At 32.7% G+C, this 6,359-nt stretch overlaps 1 pseudogene across 1 annotated transcript; it reads left to right on the top strand.

Annotated features, from left to right (window-relative positions):
* Nucleotides 1–1,065: 1,065 nt before the first annotated feature.
* LOC149547698 (monooxygenase 2-like) lies at nt 1,066–4,085 on the top strand (annotated as a pseudogene). Its single transcript, XR_016353911.1, has 5 exons — nt 1,066–1,369; nt 2,020–2,169; nt 2,284–2,500; nt 2,597–2,825; nt 3,444–4,085. The product of XR_016353911.1 is annotated as a monooxygenase 2-like (transcript).
* Nucleotides 4,086–6,359: the final 2,274 nt, after the last annotated feature.

Consider the following 6,359-nt stretch of genomic DNA (forward strand, 5'->3'; position numbering starts at 1 on the left):
TAAAATATAAATATAATATACAGTTTATATAAAATTCATCTTAAAAAAATTGACATTATCAAATTCAAATTTATAATATTAAAATCATTGAAATCAATTGAATCCTAAATGCATCAATTATAACTCACTTAAACTAACCTATAACGCATTAAAAATTTAATTAAACAAACAAATATGTAATGGACATTGTAAGCTTCAAAGTGGGTTATTCCATTTTCCTGACAATGGACACAACATGCTAAAAAATCGGTTGGCTTAGAGAGGAAGGGAAAAGGTGAAGAATTACATTTTGATTTTTATATAATATAATTATAATATGTACCTCATTTCATGGATTAAAGTGGGTGGCAATTCATTTCATGAATTGTAAGCATGAAAATAAATAAAGTAATATTTGAATGTGAAAATTATTATTTTTACTTGTATTTTTGTCAAACATTCTTTTAAATAATTAGCATTTATTATACTTAAAAAATATGTAAATATATTGAAGCTATATAACATTTATTAGGCATTCAAAAATACTTTTATGCTATTGGCTGCTAAGTCAAATGGGAAAATTGACCTACCTTAGGGAGGAACTAAGAAAAGATAACGTGTGAATTAAAAATGGTATGGAAACACTCCAACTCCTTAAAAATAGACATGTTTGTCATTATAAGTCAAATGAAAAGAACATGTATGTTCCCTATTGTAACCCAATTCTTTGTGACAAACAGATTTACAAGTCTTTTCATATTTGAACACTCCAACTACAAGTCTTTTCATATTTGAACACACCAACTACTTAGATACATATTACCAACTCCTAAAGAAACACATATATTTCCTACTTTGACCCAACTCTTTGTGGCAAGCAGGTCCTTCTTTGCACTCCTATTCATTATTGTCATCCAGCATTATTTAGTTTTAAAAAAAGTATAGCCACGCTTGTTTTTTTCCTAATACAATCCGAGCAATTGCCGTATGGGCCCGATAAAATGTTACAGTGCACCAGAACAGATCCTCCACCATTGATGCCAATTCCGCGGCGGCCATTCAAATTACGTGTATATGAAAATAAAGGTCAGTCAAAAATTATCTACGCCGGCTGTTGGAAACATTTGCGTTTCAGTTTGACCATGGCCGTGGCTGCTCACTTAAATATAAGTAAATCGATTTTTTTCCTCAACGCAAGAGGAAAGCGAAGTTGGATTCAATATAGCTGAACGCTTAAACAAGAGAAATTCCCAAAAAAAAAATCATTACGAACTGGTTCTTCCTAGCTAGTGGTCATAATTTTTGGCATGGCAAATTTACAGAGCAGCGGCAAAATTTTGATTGCAGGCGGTGGCATTGCTGGCTTAGCCACTGCACTTACTCTTCATAGGTATAATTTCAACTCTTAATACGAACTTTTGCTGGTTCAATTTTGAATTATCTACTGCCTGAAATGTTTTAGATTACTAAAAATCAACAAGAAAGTAAATTTTGTGAAATGTAGAAATCTTTAACCTTATAAGAAGGCTTAATTTTGAAATTTGTTCCAGAATCTTAAAGAAATTATTAACAGCAAACAGATTAATGTTCAAATAACATATTCAATGAATGCACAATTCTGTTTTCAACTCCGTTTAGCACATTCAATCTGTATTGAATGTCTTGTAAGGCACAATTCTGTCTTGACTCTTTTCATGAGAGATCAAAGAATTTGTCAATTTCGATCTCAAATGTGGACGGATATTTTTTCTTGTTTTCTACTTTTTTAACAATAGATTATGAAATCTGATCTCAAATGTGCATACAAAATTCTTATAGTAGAACTCAGAAATATTTCATGAACTGTAGAACTCTATATGTAAAACAAAAATGTTGTTATTGGAACAGATTTCGATCATCTGTACAGATATCACTTTAAATAAATCACTCATTTCCATGAAACAGATTATTCAGCATCACTGTTAAATGAGTAAATTTGACTCCAATTCTGATAAAATTTCCGATGAGATATCCACTCATCAATATTAACTGGTGTTGCAGGCTAGGAGTCAAAAGTATAACCGTGCTGGAACAAGCAAGCTCATTGCGCGTAACAGGCGCCTCTCTCACCATCTGGGACAACGGCTGGAGAGCTCTTGATGCTCTTGGCGTGGGCGATACTCTTCGCCGCAAGCACACGAAATTACAGAGGTATTTTAATCAGAAAATTCAAATTTAAAACATACAGCACACAAATATCCAGAAACCTGTTATTATTATTTTCATCATGAAATTCTAAAATTTTATATCCGTGTTTCTGAAAAGAATCGACACAATATCCACAACCAGCGGCCTCACCAAGAGCATCGATTTGCAACACCACGAAGCGCGCTGCGTGCAACGAAAACAGCTTCTCGAAACCCTGGCTCAAGCACTACCGGCAAATACGATTCGATTCGGCTCAAAGATTTCTGCAATTCACCAATGGCAAGACAATTCAAGCATTGTAACACTCGATGATGGAAGCCGCATTTTGCCAAAGGTATTCTTTTTTCAGGTGTAGAATTTTTAACTAGGGTTTGGGTTGCTTGGAGAATAATTTCTAGAAGGGGTTTTCGCTAAAGAGATCAAATTTCAGGTTGTCATAGGATGCGACGGAGTGAATTCGACGGTGGCAAAGTGGCTAGGGTTTGGATCCCCAAATTTGGCCGGACGATCTGTCTTTCTAGGGTTAGGGGGTTTTCCGTAGGGCCACCATTTTCAGCCAGTTATCACTCAGATCTGGGGAGACGGATTAAGGATGGGTTTCGCTCCTTGCAATGAAAATGATGCTTTCTGGTTCTTGTCTCGGAAAGGCCTTCCTCGAGGTAAATTCCCAAACTAACACTAAACTTTTAACATAGGCAATGCCCTAGAAAATAGAAAAGATCATGGAGCCAAATTTTGATGGATAAAAATGTAGCTTTTAATAGGTGATCTAGTTTTGACTCGTCAAGTTTATCCTAACCTTGAATTGCTCCACGAATTTTAATGAGAAGATTTTGTTTCAGGCAGAAAGTTGTTAGATAGCAATTTTATGCAAATGCAAAGAAAAAAGCATTTTAATCTTTTTATATTTTTTTCAAATTTGGTTTTTTTTAATAATAACAATAAAATAAAGGTCTTAAGTCCTTTACATTGTTAAAGCTTAGTCTTACACTCTTTTAAAAAATAAAATTCTAAATGTCATTTTTAAAACTAATTAATTAAAATTATGAATTTTGACTTAAAATAAATTCAGTGCCAATTTATTTCACTATTATTAATACAATATTAAATTAATTTTGACTCAATACCAATAACAATATATAATGAAATACTTAACATTTAAAAATATTTTTGAATCTATCAAATCACTTTGTGAAAAAAAAAAAAAAGTAGAAGTGAAAATTACTATTAAATAAACTAAAAATTTCATATTAATTGTTTCTTATTTGTAAATGCAGACACAGAAATCTCATATGATGTAAAAATCCTTCAAGAAGAAGCACTACAGTTAGCAAAAGGTGTTGGGAGCAAAGAAATGGTAGAGGTGATAACTAGATCAATTCCCAATAGTTTAAGCCTAGCCATTTTAAAGTATCGATACCTGTGGCCATTTATAGCAAGTAAAGCACGAAAAGGCAATGTGACTATGGCAGGAGATGCATTGCATCCAATGACTCCTGAATTGGGGCAAGGCGGCGCTTTGGCTTTGGAGGACTCAATCATTTTGGGGAAATGCTTGGTAGAAGTGGATTTAGAGAAATCAACAGAGATTGAGGTAGCACTAAAGAAATATGTGGAAAAGAGAAAATATAGAGCTTTTGGAATGGGAGTGGGATCCTCTATTTCAGGATTTGTGCAGAGTGGAAGTTGGTGGTTGCCCAAGCTCATTAGGGAGAAGGTCATCTTTAATAGACTTTCCCCTAAGATCCTTCGCCATACCAAGTATGATTGTGGCCCTCTTCAAACAATTTCATGAGCTCTAACTTTTTTTTGAGCTCCATCACCTTCTTCCTAAGCTTTGCCACTTGAAAGGCTATTATGATGTGGGATTTTTATAAGTTATTTTATAAACTACTTTACAAAGTATCAGTTTTATTTTATTTTTATTTTTATTTTACAAAACAAATATCTCAAAGGAAATGAATTGGAGGGAATCTTAGTAATATCTATGAGTCTAACAATCTAAAGGAGCAAGAATTTTTAATGTCATCTACAAACATTTTTTTGGAGGTTTTTTTTAACTTGAAAACTTGCTTTAGATGTGAGATGTTTTAGAGTTTTGTAATGGACACTTTGAAGATATTTTTTAAGTTATGTATATGTTACTTCATGGTTTAGATTTTTGTATTGAACATTGTGTAATTATCAAACATTATAGATATGCCAATACAAGATTATAAGATATGGATTCTCTTTAACAAATATTCAAAAAAATATGGTTTAGATTAAAGGAAAAAATAGATATCTCTATAAAGGCCCTTCACATAAATACTAATACCTATAACTTTATAATTGTTAATTTTAGAAGTTTAATATTTGTATTAATTTTACATAAGCAATGATATAAGCTTCTATAAGATAGTAATCTCAAAGTTCTGATTCAAGGGGACTTCCTTTCTTCTTAAAAATGTTTTCCAAACTACTAGCAAGACTATTACAATCAATAGTGACATAACACTAGCTAATTCAAACAACATAACAAAATAAACTAATAGTATTAAAGTCCATAAAATGAGTTTTTGTAGTGGCCATGTAGGGCCAAAGCTTAACCATCATTAAAAAACCAAAAAAAAAATTGACATAGATTGAGGCCTAGCCATCGTTCTTTCTAGGTGAGTTAGTTCCCCCAATAACACATCCAACAAGTCATCCAAAAGGAACATGTAGAGTATCTTGGTAATCTCATCATCATCATCCTCTTTACCTCCCATCTTCTCCTACAAAAGAAGTTGGAGAGTGATTGTTGCAAAATTCATGGTCCCTTTACAACAAACTTTGTCAAAGTGGTGAAACTCATGTTAATATCTGTTAGCAAGTTGGGTAAGTGCACAAAGTTGTGGTTCCAAAAGGGGGGTATGAGTGGATTTTTTTTCTTTTGAAATTAGCAATTTCTGAACTTCGACAAGAATTTGAAGATAGTTACGCTCAAAATTTTAGGATATGACAAAAACAAAAATAGTAGTCCATTGAATCTAATTTCTAAGCTATTAATTTTTTTTTCAAAATTGTTTAGTTTCAGGCCCTCAAAAAAGGGGGCCACAGAAAGTGGTATTACTTTTTCAAAAAAACATAACATAGTGCAAAGTGTGGCCCCCTAATTTCAACTTCTATTTTGAAATTCCTTAATCGCTTTGGTAAAAATTTATCTAACACAGTGTAGTTTATCCCAAACTTTTTGGATAATTTTATAATGTGTATTTTTTTTTGAACAAAAATGTAAAATGTATGTGTGCTCCCCCTTGAAATTATTGAAAATTAATCCAAAATCAAAACTTCTTTTTTTGAAAGTGTGTAGAATGGAGTCTAGTTTCTAAAAAACTAACTTGTTACAAAATTTGATGAATGAGGTAAAATCTACACCCGAATTAGTACATGTTGGTTTTTGAGAGAAAAGGGACATACATTCAAAAGAAATTATAGTTGAAAGGATTGAAATAATATGAATTTGAAAAAAAATATATGGTTAGATAGCTAACATAGAGATCTATAATGTCATGTAACCTAATTTTATCGATTCCCAACTACATGGAAACCTGAAGGAGAGCACAAAAAATAAATCAAGGATTTTTAGTATGCTTGTTATAAAACATGTCTCAAACTAGTTTAGAGCCTCTAAACCTTTGGGTTGGAACCCCAAGGCATATCCAAACCTTAGGCTTGATGCTATCTAATGCTTTAGATAATGTGTGTGTGCAATAGTGGGTGTGCACTATAATGAATGCATGTTATTTAAAGAATTTTTAAATTCAAGGGTTAAATAGCGCATATGTGTTATAGTGTGAGCATGTTATTTAAACCTTTTTTTAAATTCAAGACTTAAATAGTTTGTATGCACTATAGTGCGTATGCACTTTGTAAGCCATGTATTTCAATAGAGAGGATAGAGGGTGGAGGGTGAGAGAGATTAGAGGATGGGGAGAGAGGGCACCATCTATGGTGCAACTTATATACACCTCTTTTGAGTTTATTTCACTTGTATATAAAGGACTTTAGACTACTTAACACCACTCTGGGTGCATATATGTTGCACAATTACATATTCTAGGAGAGAGTAGGAGATATGATGTAGAGTGAGAGAAAGGATGGAGAGAGAAGGCTAGAGAGAGAAAATGGAATGGGAAAAGAGCATAGGATAGTCCATGTAGAGAGAGTAG

Source organism: Cupressus sempervirens, chromosome 7 (assembly GCF_028749045.1).
Source record: "Cupressus sempervirens isolate cs-2001-9-10 chromosome 7, ASM2874904v1, whole genome shotgun sequence".
Taxonomy (NCBI): domain Eukaryota; kingdom Viridiplantae; phylum Streptophyta; class Pinopsida; order Cupressales; family Cupressaceae; genus Cupressus; species Cupressus sempervirens.